Source organism: Lissotriton helveticus, chromosome 9 (genome assembly GCF_964261635.1).
Source record: "Lissotriton helveticus chromosome 9, aLisHel1.1, whole genome shotgun sequence".
In the NCBI taxonomy this organism is placed as follows: domain Eukaryota; kingdom Metazoa; phylum Chordata; class Amphibia; order Caudata; family Salamandridae; genus Lissotriton; species Lissotriton helveticus.
In genome coordinates this window covers 828,388,635-828,403,383 of record NC_136070.1, presented here as the reverse complement: position 1 = coordinate 828,403,383, position 14,749 = coordinate 828,388,635, and positions in this window count along the sequence as shown.

Sequence of the window (14,749 nt, the reverse complement as noted above, 5' to 3'; positions counted from 1 at the left end):
TTGTGACAAACTGCGAACCACCATGCTTTAAATGATAAGTGCCGCTCGCAGAAGGACTGCAAAGGACGCCTAACTGCCCTCTGAATCTTGACAAACTGTGTCTGCCTACGGCCTGGGAGCCCGAGTGCTCGGCCATTACTATCAGCAAGGACTCCATTGCCAACAACCGGGAGCGGGACTGCGAGGACCAGGAGCGCTTGCGTTCCTTCATTCCGCGCACCTGGTGCCTCTTCCCGCCCCCTCCTCCTATTTAGGCCAGCCTCCTAACGCGATCGCGGGACGCGCGCGGACGGAGGCGCGGGCGAAGACCGGGCAAAGAGCGGGCCGTTTGAGGCCGTTCGAGTACGTGAGAGTCCGGTCCGGGCCCTGTCTCTTTTCTGCCATATCAAGGACGTTTAAACACCTGTGAAATGAGTACCAGGGAAACCAGAAGTAAAACATCCTCCCTAGCCGCGGCCGGAGCTGTCAAAGGCCCCATTGACACCTACTTTGCTAAAGCTGGTTCTCTCCTGATTGAGGAAATCGAGGTCCTAGAGCGAAGAATCTCCCAAGAAATAGACTGGGTAAGGAGATCTTCAATGGGCCCAATCGCCCAAGCTAGAACCCCAGAAGTTAGATCCGGTTTGGCAACTAGCGGTAGCACTGATCAGGTCACATGTCCATTTCCAGGCATTTCAATTACAAACCCTGAGTTCACCATTGAGGTTCCGAGTGACTTTGAGGATATGAGCCTTATGGCCCTACCCAATACTCAAATTCCCCAAGCAACATCAACATTAGCCGAGAATACTGAGGCAGCCAAAGTTATAGAACCCAACATAGATAGTAATAGGGGGGCTAGAGAAGGGGCTATACAAAAAAAGAAGTGGGGGCCCCAAAACAAAGAAGATAACAGGATCAAATCTCCCAAACCCAAACCATCTAGAGGTAAAGGGGGGAAAGGAGCCACCTCTGTTACCGTGCCAGAGAGGTCGGGAATGTCAACTCCCCCTAGAACTATCAACACAACCTCACTACTACAGCCTACTAACACCGCGCCAGTAGACATCACTTCCGATGACATCACACTGGAGGACATAGGCACACTTCTTAGGTCCCTATTGAGTCCCCTGGAGGCTAGATTGATTAAGATCGAAGCCAGATTAGTTATCATCGAAAAAGCAACTGTGCAACTTGCTGACTCAAGGAAACTCGATAATAGTGGATCTAAAACAGTAAAAGAGGGACTAGGACCCAAGTCCGCTAAGGGTAATGGACCTCCTATAGCCACAAATAATAAGCTTCTACCCACAAACCCCAAACCTTTACAATCCATACCAAACAATACTCCGCAACCTCCAAATGCCAACAAGGCCCCTATTCCAACACAGCAAACAGCAACTGCCACTCCTAAAATAATCCCTCCACCGAAAGACAATGCTCTGCCCTCGACTAATGCTAAGGGGGACCTACTATTTACTGGAGAGAAACCAAACACTAACCGCAGATATAAGCCTATAAACCTCCCCCCAGAAGCAGCACCTTACACCTTAGTTCTGGCGGGGGTCCCAGAATTAAAATCTCCTATATTTGAATCTACTACCTCACTTAAGAACAAAGTCATTAACTGGCTCTCTGTAAATAGACCACTCCCGAGAGGAACAACCAGTGATATCTCCATGGCTAGGAGGGCAACGTGGGTGGGTCACACTAGGAAATCCATTAGGGGAGACTGTATCCTGGTCACCTTTAGAGACCCGAATACAGCCGCATATATCTGCACCTGGGCCTCCGATTAGGATTTTGGCAGTAACATTCAACCACTTCCTCTTTCATTTTTTTACCCCTCAAGCTTTTATAACTTAGAGGACCACAGATGGGGGCACCACCAAGAGCTACTGGACGGTTGGGAAAATTGCACTAGGGAGAATAATGTCCACCCACAACATAGGGGAAGACTAACAGAGCAGTTCCCTTCGTATGGGGATGAGGCTGGCTGGGAAATAGTTACAGGGAGGAGGGGGGGGGGGTTACAGGAGAGGAATTTCTGGGCCACACAGAACACACTACCCAGCCTATCTGTCTACCCACAATAGATACAGTAGTTTAGAAATGGTGGACTGACAGGCGGCTGAAGTGGGGAGTGTTCTACAAGTATCTCCCACGATTGACATCAATACACTCCCAGCGCCAGATACATATACTAAGGCATTTAATATAGTTGAATTTAGTCAGGATCCAAGTATGACGGACCCTACTTTATCCCCTACTAATATGCCTTCGGATATGAATTACTCGCCCACAAGCCAATCGGCGCCCATAGAGCTCATCCCCAACAACCCTGCTTTTATAGGCCTAGCCACTACCCAACGGTCACATATAACAGTGATCTCTTGGAATGTGGCAGGCCTAGCCAATAAAATAGACTGCATAGAGTGGGGTTCCTACATCAGCTCCAAAAATATACTCCTTTTCCAAGAGACTTGGGCGCGCGAGGAAATATTATTTCCGGGCTTCGCCTCTTTTTCCAAAGCCGCTAAATGGGGGGGAAGGGGCAGGCCGTCAGGGGGACTCACGACCTGGGTAGCAACGGACCTAGGTTGTCAAGCTACCTGTATAGAGACCGCCTCAGATGACATATTGGCTGTTTTACTTGAGTGGCCAGACTCCATGAAGTTGTTAGTCATTAACATTTATTCAAGGCCGGTACCAATGCACAAAGAATCTGGTACCATAGATGAATTAGCTCGGCTTCTAGATGGCATTCCATGTGAACTCGCCTGCCTGGTGGGAGGTGATTTTAATTCTCATTACGAACCACTGCCTGGACTACGTGACGGGCCTTCCTATGAGGAAGATTCATGTTGGTTCGTCCCTGAGACGGTGGCACCACCTCCAAGGGCCTGGACTCCTTTGGCTTTGCAGATAACTGCCCTCACTCTCAACCAAGGTCTAAGGGCATGCAACGGCCGCTGCAATTCAGACATACCCAGTATCCATACCTATAACAAAACAGGCAGTGAATCTAGACTGGATTACATTATGGTTAAACTGTTCATGTGGCCATCAATAGTCGATTTTAAAGTCACCGAAAGAATGGACAGTGACCATAACGCCTTAGAATTGACTTACTCCCCGCCTGGGGGTGAGGTAACATCTCACGGAACGGACAAAGATAAGGCGGGGCTCCTACTTGAAAATAATCGGAGGAAAGTCAAGTGGGAGAAACTGGCCAATAGTCTAGATAGAATACCGCAGTTATATGAAAGGATCATCCCATTTCTGGAGAGCGCCTTTCAGTTAGGAAATGAGGTGCAAGATGATGCCGTCAGAGGAATGCTTGCACAAATACACGCAGACATCATCAAAACCTTAGAGCAGGATCTGTTCACATCCTCAGGGAAAAGGAAAGGCCCCCCGTCCAAGACGTCTTGGTATAACGCCGCTTGCAGGGAAGCCAAGGCCCATTTGTTACTTGCTATAAAGGGACGTCTTAGCAAGGAAGAAATCCGTGCCAGGAGAAGATTGTACAAAAATCTCCTGGAGAATGCGCGGGCGGAATGGGACCACGATTACTGGGAAAATCTAGTTGGAGCACTAACAAACAGAGACTCCCGCAAATATTGGCGCGTAGTGGCTAATGGCACGGAGGACTTATCCTCCGCAATAGAGCCTAACATAGCCCCTACGGTATGGCAAAGCCACTTCGAGGCGTTGTATGCGGAGGGAGGGGGGGACCAAAATAGAGCTGGTATCATAAAGACATCTAGCCCCACTGGGGTTCCTTTTACTGAAAAAGAGGTGAGGGAGGCTATTAAAGGCCTAGCTGCTGGAAAAGCCCCGGGACTTGATGGGGTGCCCGGGGACTTGTTCAAGCAAGAACAAGGGATATCGGCACCTTATTTCACATTGATATTCAATGCCATTCTGGGGGGAATGGAGGTGCCCGATACTTGGTTGGGAGCAGAGGTGGTCCCAATCTACAAAAAGGGGTCCCCTCTGCTTCCTGCCAACTATCGTCCCATCAGTCTTATCGATATATCCCAAAAACTTTTCGGAAGACTGATCCTGAATCGGCTCCAGGCCTGGATTGAAGAGATGGACATCCTGTCCCCCTATCAGGCAGGATTTAGGCAGGGTGTATCGACCATAGACCAAATTTTCAGGCTGAATCTCCTTTACTGGAGAACAGCGGTAATCGAGGGCGGCACTCTGTACACTATTTTTGTAGACTTACGTGCCGCCTTCGATTTGGTACCCAGAGCGAGACTGTGGAGAGTTATGGAAGAGCTGAACGTCCCTGGTGATATTCTGGCAGTTCTGATGAGACTACACTATAACAACTACGCTCGCGTAAGGTGTGGCAAAGGTGGCAAGTTAACCGAAAGGTTCCCCGTTCGCAGAGGGGTTAGACAGGGTTGTGTGCTCGCACCGACCCTGTTTTGCCTCTTTGTGAACGGGGTTGTTGCCCACCTAAACAGGATTGCCAATACTGATGCCCCAAAGTTGACAGGCAGCAGGGTGCCAGCAATTATGTTTGCAGATGACACCCTGCTGCTGTCTAAATCCCCTATGGGGATTCAACGCATCTTGGACGGTTTTTTAGAGTTCTGCTCTGAACGAGGATTGGAAATCAACCCACAGAAAACTAAATTTATGATTTTGAATCCTAACCCCCATAATCGAGCCCCACCTAGGCTAGGCACAGTCCAACTAGAACGTGTGCACAATATTGAATACTTGGGGATTACTTTAAATGAACATTTAACGTGGACGACTCACCAGACTAAAGTGAACATCAAACTGGCTCAGTTGGCGGGTGGCACTATGCGTCTGGCGAATAAATCCTCCTATCGCCCACTAACCCCAATCATTCATATCTACAAAATTCAAGCCCGTGCAGGTGTTACATATGGGGGTGAGCTGTGGGGACATTCTCAACTCCCTAAATTACAATCAACTGAAAATAAATTTCTGAGACAGGTCGTTGCCCTCCCACAGAGTACTCCATTGCTTCCCCTTAGATTAGACTTGGGAATTCGACCAATAACGGAGGAGCTAGGACTTAAACCCCTAACATTTTGGAGGCGTCTGTGGTGTAGCCCAGATCTTATAAACTATAGAGAGGAGCTGCAGGAATTCCTGGAGCTACGGAATGCCAAGAGGATCCCGTGGTTGACTTATGTGAAGGGAATGCTGGAGGAGATGGGCTACCCGGAACTTTGGACGGATCTTTCAAACACCTGCCTAAAGATTCCAAAAAAGGCACTTGTGAGAGCATACCAAGAACTGATGCTCACAAAAGCTATTGACCCCACTTGTGAGGGATCCTTGACACATTTGTTCCTAAAAGTGAAAGACTCCTATTGTCTCGAAAGTACTCTAGACGCTATGTCTCCTGTATTAACGAGAAATTATTCTTACAATGGAGATACGGAAGCCTCCCTTTAGCTTCATTTACAGTGTCCTGGTCATGCCGCTCCACCACAGAAACTTGCCCAGTGTGTGCTCATCCGAAGGAGGATGACGTTCACGTTGTCTTCTTCTGCAAGGGCTATGAGAGGAGCAGGAAATGCTGGTTAGTCCCACTACTCAGGAACCTGGGTTTTAGATCTTTTCAACCTGCTTACAGAGTTTTAAAGACAGACCTTTCCCCCACTGTAGTCTTTGCCCTCTCGAAATTTGTAACCTCTATGTGGTTCACTCGAAGCCGATGGGTCAAAAGACTTGTATAAAAAGACTCCTTGAAAGTTATATACTGTTTTCGCAGCACCCCTTGTTTTTTAATGTTTTATATTGGATCACATTGTGTTTAATTCGTTTTTAATTGTGTATAAATGTTATGTATCTTTTATGATCTGTGATCGAAATAAAGATTTTTGGAATGGAATGGATAAGTGAGGAAACTTTTTCCAATGTGTTGTAATCTGTTGGAAGGCCACTGCCAGTAACACGTCTAATATCTTAACATTCAATGAGATATATGGATAAGGGCACATTTGAGTCAAAGATGGAGTTAATTTGCTTTCAAACTTGTAACCAGAAAGTAGATACAAAAGAGCACATAAAAAGTAAATGTTTTGGGTCATCATGTTGTGCTGAACACGTCCAGCAAGCATCTGAGGTATCTGTATTACTTTTGTGTGAGAATATTGGAGTGAAGAGGAGCCTATTATAAATGTAAAATAATGGTTGGGTTGTGCTTGCTGCTAGGGATGATTTTCTGATTTTAATCAAAATCTGTCTCCATATAGGGAGGGACCATGTAACATCTAAATCATGCTCCCATAATAATTAACTCTCTGTTTTGGCTCTATAATTTAAAGTACATTGCAAATATGAGTATATGGTGGAGGCTTAGGGATTTGTATGTAGAAGAAGGCCAAGAGTATGTTGCAGGACTGATGAAGTAGTGGGAGCAGATTTAAAAGTATTATACGTTGTACAAACACTATTCCGCAAAACTTGGAATATATGTTGGAATGAGGACAGAAAAACAAAATTACTTGTACTTGTAGAAAATAAATAGGAGATTCCTGACAAAATAATTGATTAACCCATACCAGCCCCTTTTACCTCTGCGATTTCCAATATATGGGAGCATTGGTTGATTGACTTAATCGTTTATGCCACCCAGTAGAGTGAAAGAAAGTGTGAAAATCTTTAGGAGCAGATCATATGACAGTGTCCAATAATCTACAAGTGTTTTTAACAATAGGAGAGGATAGTTTTTTAGGCTTTCATGTAAATGTTAGGTATACTTTAAAGAAGAAAGGTGTCAAGAAGTTGCACTCTAAACCAACCCATAGTGGGCAATATTCAAAGGAAGAAGTGATCCAATGTATGGATTGCCTGAATAAAAATGCTCTATGATATATGAAGAAGTAAGGGAAATTTACTCCACCATCATTTTTGGAGCGTATCAATTTTGCTAAGGGCATGCATGGACGTGTTTTTTAAACCAGAGGAAAGAAGAGAGTATGGAATCAATGTTCGTGTAAAACGTAAGGGGAAATGTGTAATGGAGTATTAGAAATGGTATAAAGAATATTGGGCACCAACATCATTCAGGTTGACTGAGAAGGAGCGTGGACCAGCTTCAGGGAGCCAGTTAGGCCCGCTGAACAGAGTACCTTAAACCCTGGTTTGCGGAGCTTCGCAAGGATCTGTGAAGATGTGTCGCATAGCCGAAAGGATGCATTGGTACTGAGATGCAGCAAGGCTGCGGTGCGAGGTTCTGTGACATCGCTGAGGATCCCATAGATGAGGGCTTGCAATGCAAAGTCCGGCATCGAGGGTGCATTGCGCAGCCGGACGATGCGTCAATTCCGAAGAGCTGCGAGGCTGCGATGCAAAGTCTGGTGTCATCTTTGAGTCGGTCTTCGAGACATGCGAGCGGCTGTGCCAAGGATGTGTTGCACAGCAGAGGTTCCGATATGATGATGGGCTGCGATGTGATGCAGATTTCTGTGGCGTTTCCAATTCACACAGCAGGGGCAATACGTTGGTTCTGCTTGCAGTTGCGCAACGCAGCGGAGGAGATGCTTTGGTTACGTTGGATCCAGAGGCTGGTAGAGCATCTTAGGCCCACTTCCAAGGGTCCAAAACTGGGTTGGCACCACTTGGCAGGGTAGGCTCACTGATGGCAGAGTCCAGGTGCAAGGTTCTTAGGAACCTGCTGTGTCCCTGAGGCTTTAGATCAGGAGGCCAGCCAACTAGCCCTTGGAGTCACTCTGGGTTCTGGATTCAAGAGATGTAGGTCCAGTTCTTCTCACCCAGGCTAGAGGACAACAGGTCAGCACAGCAGGGCAGCAGTCCTTCAGATCAGCAGTTCAGCTGAGTGGCTGTACTTTTAGCAGCACAGCATTCCTTCATACTGGCAGAATATTCACATGTCAAGAAATGTACTGAAGGGTTGATGTCTGAGGTCCAGTACTAATACCCAGTTGTGCCTTTGAAGTGAGAGAGAAGGTTATAGAGGTTTGCCTTTGACCTCCATAGGCATCCTGCCTTCCCTAACCTGACTCCAAACTAACTACAGGGGGTATGCAGCCTTTGTGGACATAGTCTATTCGAGTGTAAGTAGGGCTGTGCCCAGCTCCACCCTCCACCCTCTCATCCTGCCAGTGATAGTACATCCAGATACACCTAAGCTCTCCATGGTCTTTGGTTGTCTAAGAGAAATACACAAAGCCCAACTGTCAGCTACACTCAGTTCTGTGACCAGGAAACAGCTCCAGGCAGTAAATGGCGAAAGCAAATTTCTAAAAGTTGCATTTTCAAAATTGTAATTTAAAATCTAACTTCAATAATATGTTGGGATTTTTCATTATAATTCCAAAGACACGAAACACGAATTGCTAACCTGTGCCTATTTGGAAATTACTGCTTATTAAATGTAATAAGGTAACTCCAATGTTATTCTATGGGAGAGGTAGGTCTTGTAGCAGTGAAAAATGAATTTAAGAGTTTTTCACCTCCAGGGCATGTAAAATCTAAAAAGATATGCCCACCTTTTTAGATACACAGCACCCTGTCCTCTGGGTAGTTCAGAGCCTACCATAGGTAGGATATGTGTATTAAAAAAGAAGGTTTGGGCCAGGCAAATGGTTTATTTTTCCAGGTCGAGATTTACAGATTAAAACTGCACACACAGGCTGCAGTGGCAGGACTGAGCCGTATTTTAAGTGGATGGCACAATCAGTGCTGAAAGCCCACTAGTAGCATTTAAGCTACAGGCCCTGAGCACATTTATTGCCACTTTACTCGGGACTTACAAGTAAATTAATTATGCCAGTTGGAGATAAGCTAATGTTACCATGTTTTAGGGAGGGAGCACATGCACTTTAGCACTGGTTAGCATTGGTTTGGCAAAGTGTGCAGAGTCCAAAGGCCAGCAAAAACGAGATCAGCAAAAAGGGATGAGGGAGGCAAATGGTTTGGGGGAAGACCACCCTAAGGCTGACAGGTCTAACATGTCTCAAGAGAATATTTGTTTGCCGCCTCTATTGTAAATGTTTTCTAATTTCCTGTTTTGAGTTATACCACAATAAAAGTAGCAAATGCGTGTCACATATGCTTTTAGTTTCCCTTTCCCTTAATGCATTACTTTTTCAACTCCTCTTGCAGTTCTTTGCCTATTTTTGGTTTATTTATGTAACACATCAGCCATTATATGGAAAAGACAAAGCTTTGGGCCTCGCAAGAAGCAGGAAAGCACTATAAAAATACCATTCAAATTTAGAAATTCTTTTACTGTGCTCTGTGATCAGAAAATAACTGGAGCCATTCCCAGTCCTTCTTGGTGGTATGTAAGATGAGCCTAAGTCTTGAATACAGGCTGCAGATGTTTTCCGTGGTTCCCTACCCATTCTAAATTACTTCATTTTTTGCATGCTTTAGTATGCTAGAGCCTACTGGACAGCACATGCAGTGTCTGTTCCAAGACATACTGTGGGTCATCAAGAACATACGAAGATACAACCTGTCCATTGCTTTCCATTGGTTGGCTTTCCTTGTCACTCTCATTTGCCTGCTTTCTATTTCTGTATTAGGTTGACAATCTTGTGTTTCTCATGCAGCACTGCTTCCTTACATCTCTTTTCATTGGTTTCCTTTGAGACTTCCACTGGTTGCTTTTCAAGAAACTCTTTTTTCTTTTGTGTTAAATCATGAGTCTGTGTGATCGAGCAGTCTCCTTCGTGTACTTCTTTCACCCTGCACTCTGTAATGCTCTGTCACACTCCTGCTTCTTTCTGCCCCCTCCATGTTGCATTCACCTATGCACTTATCCCCATTGCTTCCCCCACCAAGTGCCCTCCTTGCTGCTTCCTCCACATGTGCCCTCCTTTCTCACCTGTTGCTGCATCCTCCCACTTATATTTTGCTTCTGCCCCCTCTGCCACCCTCCTTGTGTTGCTCCCTACCACCACACACCCTGCCCGTGTTGCTACCGTGGCAGATGTTGCTTCCACTCGACCCGCCCCATTTACACACAAAAAAATCCACGTTTCATTTTCTTTTTAGTTACGCATGCATGCTGTGCAAGCTTAAAAAATGGCAAAGGTACCTGCTTCAAATTTTTTTCTATTTTTTTTATAATTGGGCATACTGTGCAGCAAAGCCAATTGGTCTCAAAGGCAAGACCTATTAGCTTTGCCAATGCCTGTAGAGTTGAACATCTATTTAGGGAGGACATATTAGCGCACCCTGAATTGTCTCTCTCTCCCATTGTTGTGATTTACATCTACTGCAGCCTGGATGAGAACAATCTTGTTCTTTTGGTAATCAGGTTTCTTCCTGGTCGGATGATTGGTGACATTTGGAATTAGGCAACCTTCCCATTCTAATCTCCAGGACTCAATCCAAGGATCGCATTTGCTTAACTTTCTTAAAGAAATTCTCCTTTTTTTTCTGTTGCACTAAGTTTTTGTGAGAAAAAAAATGGTCTGCTCCCTGTTAGAAACACAAGTGTTCAGACTACAAAATGTTCGAGACTGGACTATTACAACTCACTGTTTTTTAGGTTTCCTACTTATCTTATTCAAAGACTACAATTGATTCAAAGTTCAGCTACCTGACTTAACCTCGTTCGAGTAGATCTCATCTCTGCTCTCACATAGAGGTTTTAAATTGACTTCTAATAATCAAGCACCTGATGTTCAAAGCTTTATGCATTGGGCATTGCTCCGTCTATAATAAAAGTCCAATCTTTTTTAGGCAATGTTTTAGCTGCCGCCTTTGTGCCTCTAGTTTCAAATCCTCATCTCTCCTTCCTGTAGTTCCTAATTCCCATAACATCTGAAATGGTGGATGGTCTTTTTCCAGTCTGATGGACAAAATAGGCTGAAGCCTTCCTTTGGCTTTAAGAACTACTGATATCCTACGTTTTTGTGGAAAAAAAGTAAAAACTTTTCTGTTTCCATGCCCTTAGCTTATTATCAACGTTCTAGCCAAACCTTCATGGTGTGCACTCAACAATAACACACCAAGTATCTGGTGGCAGTTGGCATTTTATAAATGTCTTTCATAATAAGCACAGCAATACCAGTCTATTATTGCAAGGGGCACACAAATATGCCACTCAGCAAAGGGACGTGGGCAGGTATCTCCAAGGATCATCACCAGTAGTACTATTTTTGGGGTGCCCTGTAGGATACTTCATTGCTTTTGTGGATTACAATGCTGGTCATTCTATAGATGGTACATGGGCACTATCCATTGGGTTCCTTTTTCACAAGGAGGATAAAAAATACAAGATAAAAAGAATTCCTATTAATTCTACTTATACACACACATCACCGGGAGTACCTTTTTTCAGGATGCACGATCCTCACCCACCTAGATGGCATGCTTTATCATCGGGTTGTGCTCCAAGCTGAGCAGGTGGTGCAATACCCAGCGGGCCCCTCAAAAAAGGGGGTCCATTGAAGATGGAGGCACTGGCATCGCCCCGGGAAGTTGCAATAACATCAAGATTGCGCCTCATCCAACTAAAACACTCCATGGATCATACATTACATGCACCACACTGGTCAAAATGGGAAAGAATGACGAGGCTGGGTGCAAAAGATTGTGTGGAAAAGAGAGCACTTTCTTTCATATTTTCTGGGAGTGTCTCTTGATTCAGTCATACTGGGACGCAATAGTTACGCGTATAAAAGACGCAGGAGGTGGGGTTATCCCTTTGTCCCCGAAACTGAGCTTACTGAATATATGGGAGGCAACTGATATGAATTGGGCCGAACAGCGGTGGTCTACTATGGTCCACATGCTTTCAAAACGCAATATTGGCCGGAGGTGGGGAGCAGCAGAGCCGCCAACCCCAGTGGATTACGACCGAGACATGGATTGGTGCATGATTGCTGAAATCGAGGTCTATAAAAATAGAGGATGCCCTCAGAAGTGGGAAAATGTCTGGGGAAAATGGAACACGTTTAGAGGGCACATTTGCAATCCTCCACATGCCCAGGAAGTGCATTCGGAGCGAGTGGTGGCATAGAGTCTCCGTCTGAAGACATATGAGGTGGAATTAATGCTGGAGTATACAAGAATTGTAATTGACTGCTATGCCTAGTGAAATTGGTCACTATATCGCTATTGTAGGTTTTTATTATTATTTTTTTGTTGCTATGCTGAATAAACAGATTAGCATAGCCAATAGGTCTCGCCTTTGGGAACTTATAAGTGTTTAACCAGAGATATTGACTTTACCTATGTCTTTAAGCTGTGCTGTACAGAAGTTTGCAGCATGCTGAAAAGTTATAATAAAAAAGTGTCATAAGCATTTTTGTCATCTTAGATATGACCAAAAAAGCATTATGCATGACTAAACGACCATATTAAAAAAGTAATAAAAATAATGTCGAGGTTTTTTTTGTTTTTTCAATGCTGGCAACTTGTATCTGCATGTCCCAATGGTTGCTTGTTGTGTTTCTTTTTGTTATGGGGGGCATAAATAACAGGAGGGTGAAGGTCAGTCAGTCAGTCAGTGAGAGAGAGTCAGTCAATGAGAGAGAGAGGTAGTCAGTCAGTGAGAGAGTGAGAGTCAGTCAGTGAGAGTGAATGAGAGTGATAGAGTGAGTCAGTCAGTGAGAGAAAGAGAGTGAGTCACATGGTCAATTGGGCACAGAAACACCAGGGATTGAGTGGGTAGAGGCACTAATGACTGAATATTTAGAGAGCTAAAGGACTGAATGGGCAGAGGAAAACCAAGCACAGAATGGGAAGAAAGGGGCAATGGACTGAAGGGGCAGAGGGCGGGGAGTCACGCATGGCACAAGTCATATGGAAAATAGTCATGGGGCTAATTACAATTCTCACTCAAAGATTAAGGGACTGGTTTTTTTTAACACACATTTACATAATCATAAAGAAATGTGAAAATAACATTTTTAAGGTTTACTTTTTATAGGTCATGTGTATTTTTCCACATATTTAAGTTTAACTGAGCTCGAAAATGGTTGAAAGTAACAGACACACGGAACTTGGCAATTACATATTTTAACAAGTTTTATTGTGTAAACTAAATATTGTGGGTGGGTTTTTTAAACATTAAATGTGTTGTGAAAAGCCGTTTGTTGTCTACTGCTGTTCTTTATCCAGCTTCTTAGCACAAAAGTTACTCATATTTGCTGTAAGCAAAGAACGGTTAATGGTGAAAAATTCTCTATTCCTCGGATTAGAGTTTGTAAAATGAACCTCTTTCTGCTTCTTTCTCTCTAGTAAAAGGGACGCTACCAGTGGAATGAAGGCTTACAAACCACCAGAGGCAGGGCTTTAAGTGGGCCGGGCCCTGCCAGTGCCCAGCATCTGAAGTTCTAAAAAACAGGTGCTTTGACGGGTCCCTATCGGGCTCCCCGTTTTTGCCTACCCCATCAGGGTAAAACGGGTCCCTATCGGGCTCTCCATTTTTGCCTACCCCATCAGGGTAAAACGGGTCCCTATCGGGCTCTCCATTTTTGCCTACCCCATCAGGGTAAAAAAAAAAATCTTAACTCTGTAGCAGTACCACCCATTACTGCCTTTGTTTGTTTCTTCTTAGAGACTCGATATAGTACTTTCACAGTCCTACCATTACAGTACTGCAGCAATTTCAATGTTATATGCTGCAGAGCCGTAGTTGTTGCTTATTTATCTTATGCAACTAACATCCACTGGCAAAACCAATAGTTCTTGCTTCTTGTAGGTGTAATGTTACTTGTAGTATTATATATCTGGATGCAGTCACAGAAGCAGCAAAATGCCTTTCGGGCGACACACTATGCTCAGCACAGATTGTTTACCTTATGTGTTTTTTTATCCACATACTTAATTTGACCATGTCTTTGAGAGACACCCCGCCCCAACCCCCTTCCTCAGTTTTTTCATCCTACTTAAAAGCCTTGTCCAGAGGCCGAACAAAGTTTGCAGATGCAAGGTGACATCTCAGCCTCGGACCAAGGGGAACGAAGTTCTCTTTCCATTAGTATGGGTTGTTGGAAGGGCTCTTTAGGCCCGCCGCCCGCATTCACCCTCGACTTGTGCCATGGGCAGGATGGAAAAGGAATTACAGTAATCAATGATATTTTTGATTTCGACCTAAAGAAGTCATGTATTGGAATTGTAGGAAGAGGGCGAGGACTGAGTGGTCCCGCGAATTTAACTTGTATGAAAATTCGGAGGAACCGCTTGGTTTCTCTTTCGGTACTATGCAATACCCACCATGCTTTATATGTGACATATTGGTTTTTGTTCATCCAGCCGCACTATGTTTACAAGATCATCACGTTATGGGTCACAACAAGTGTATTTCTCAGAGTTTTAATTTAATTTAAATGAGTTGTTTCCGGGTTTCATTTTCTTATAGTAACTGTCATGTTTTGTAAATGTACTGCATGTCTATCATATGTGAGATCTGCAATTGAATTGATAGAAAGATGGACCCTCATTTGTACATATTATCTTTACAGATTCCCCTGACGAAGTACCTGCTATAGGTACGAAATGCATTGGGAAAAGCTCTACACATATATACGGATTTATGATCATGTTATACTTCACGATGTGAATTTCAACATTGAGAATTGATGAAATAAATCAAATGATGATTCAAATTTGATGAACTTACTATCCATTGGTTTTATATGATTTACAATAAGAAAGAGATCGCAGTGTCGATCCAACACAGCAGCGCCCAGAGGGTCGCTCCCAAGATAAAGGGAACGCTTCTTTCAACATAGATTATCACACCTGATGTTCGACTAGGTGATACCTCCGTGGCACGCTACAT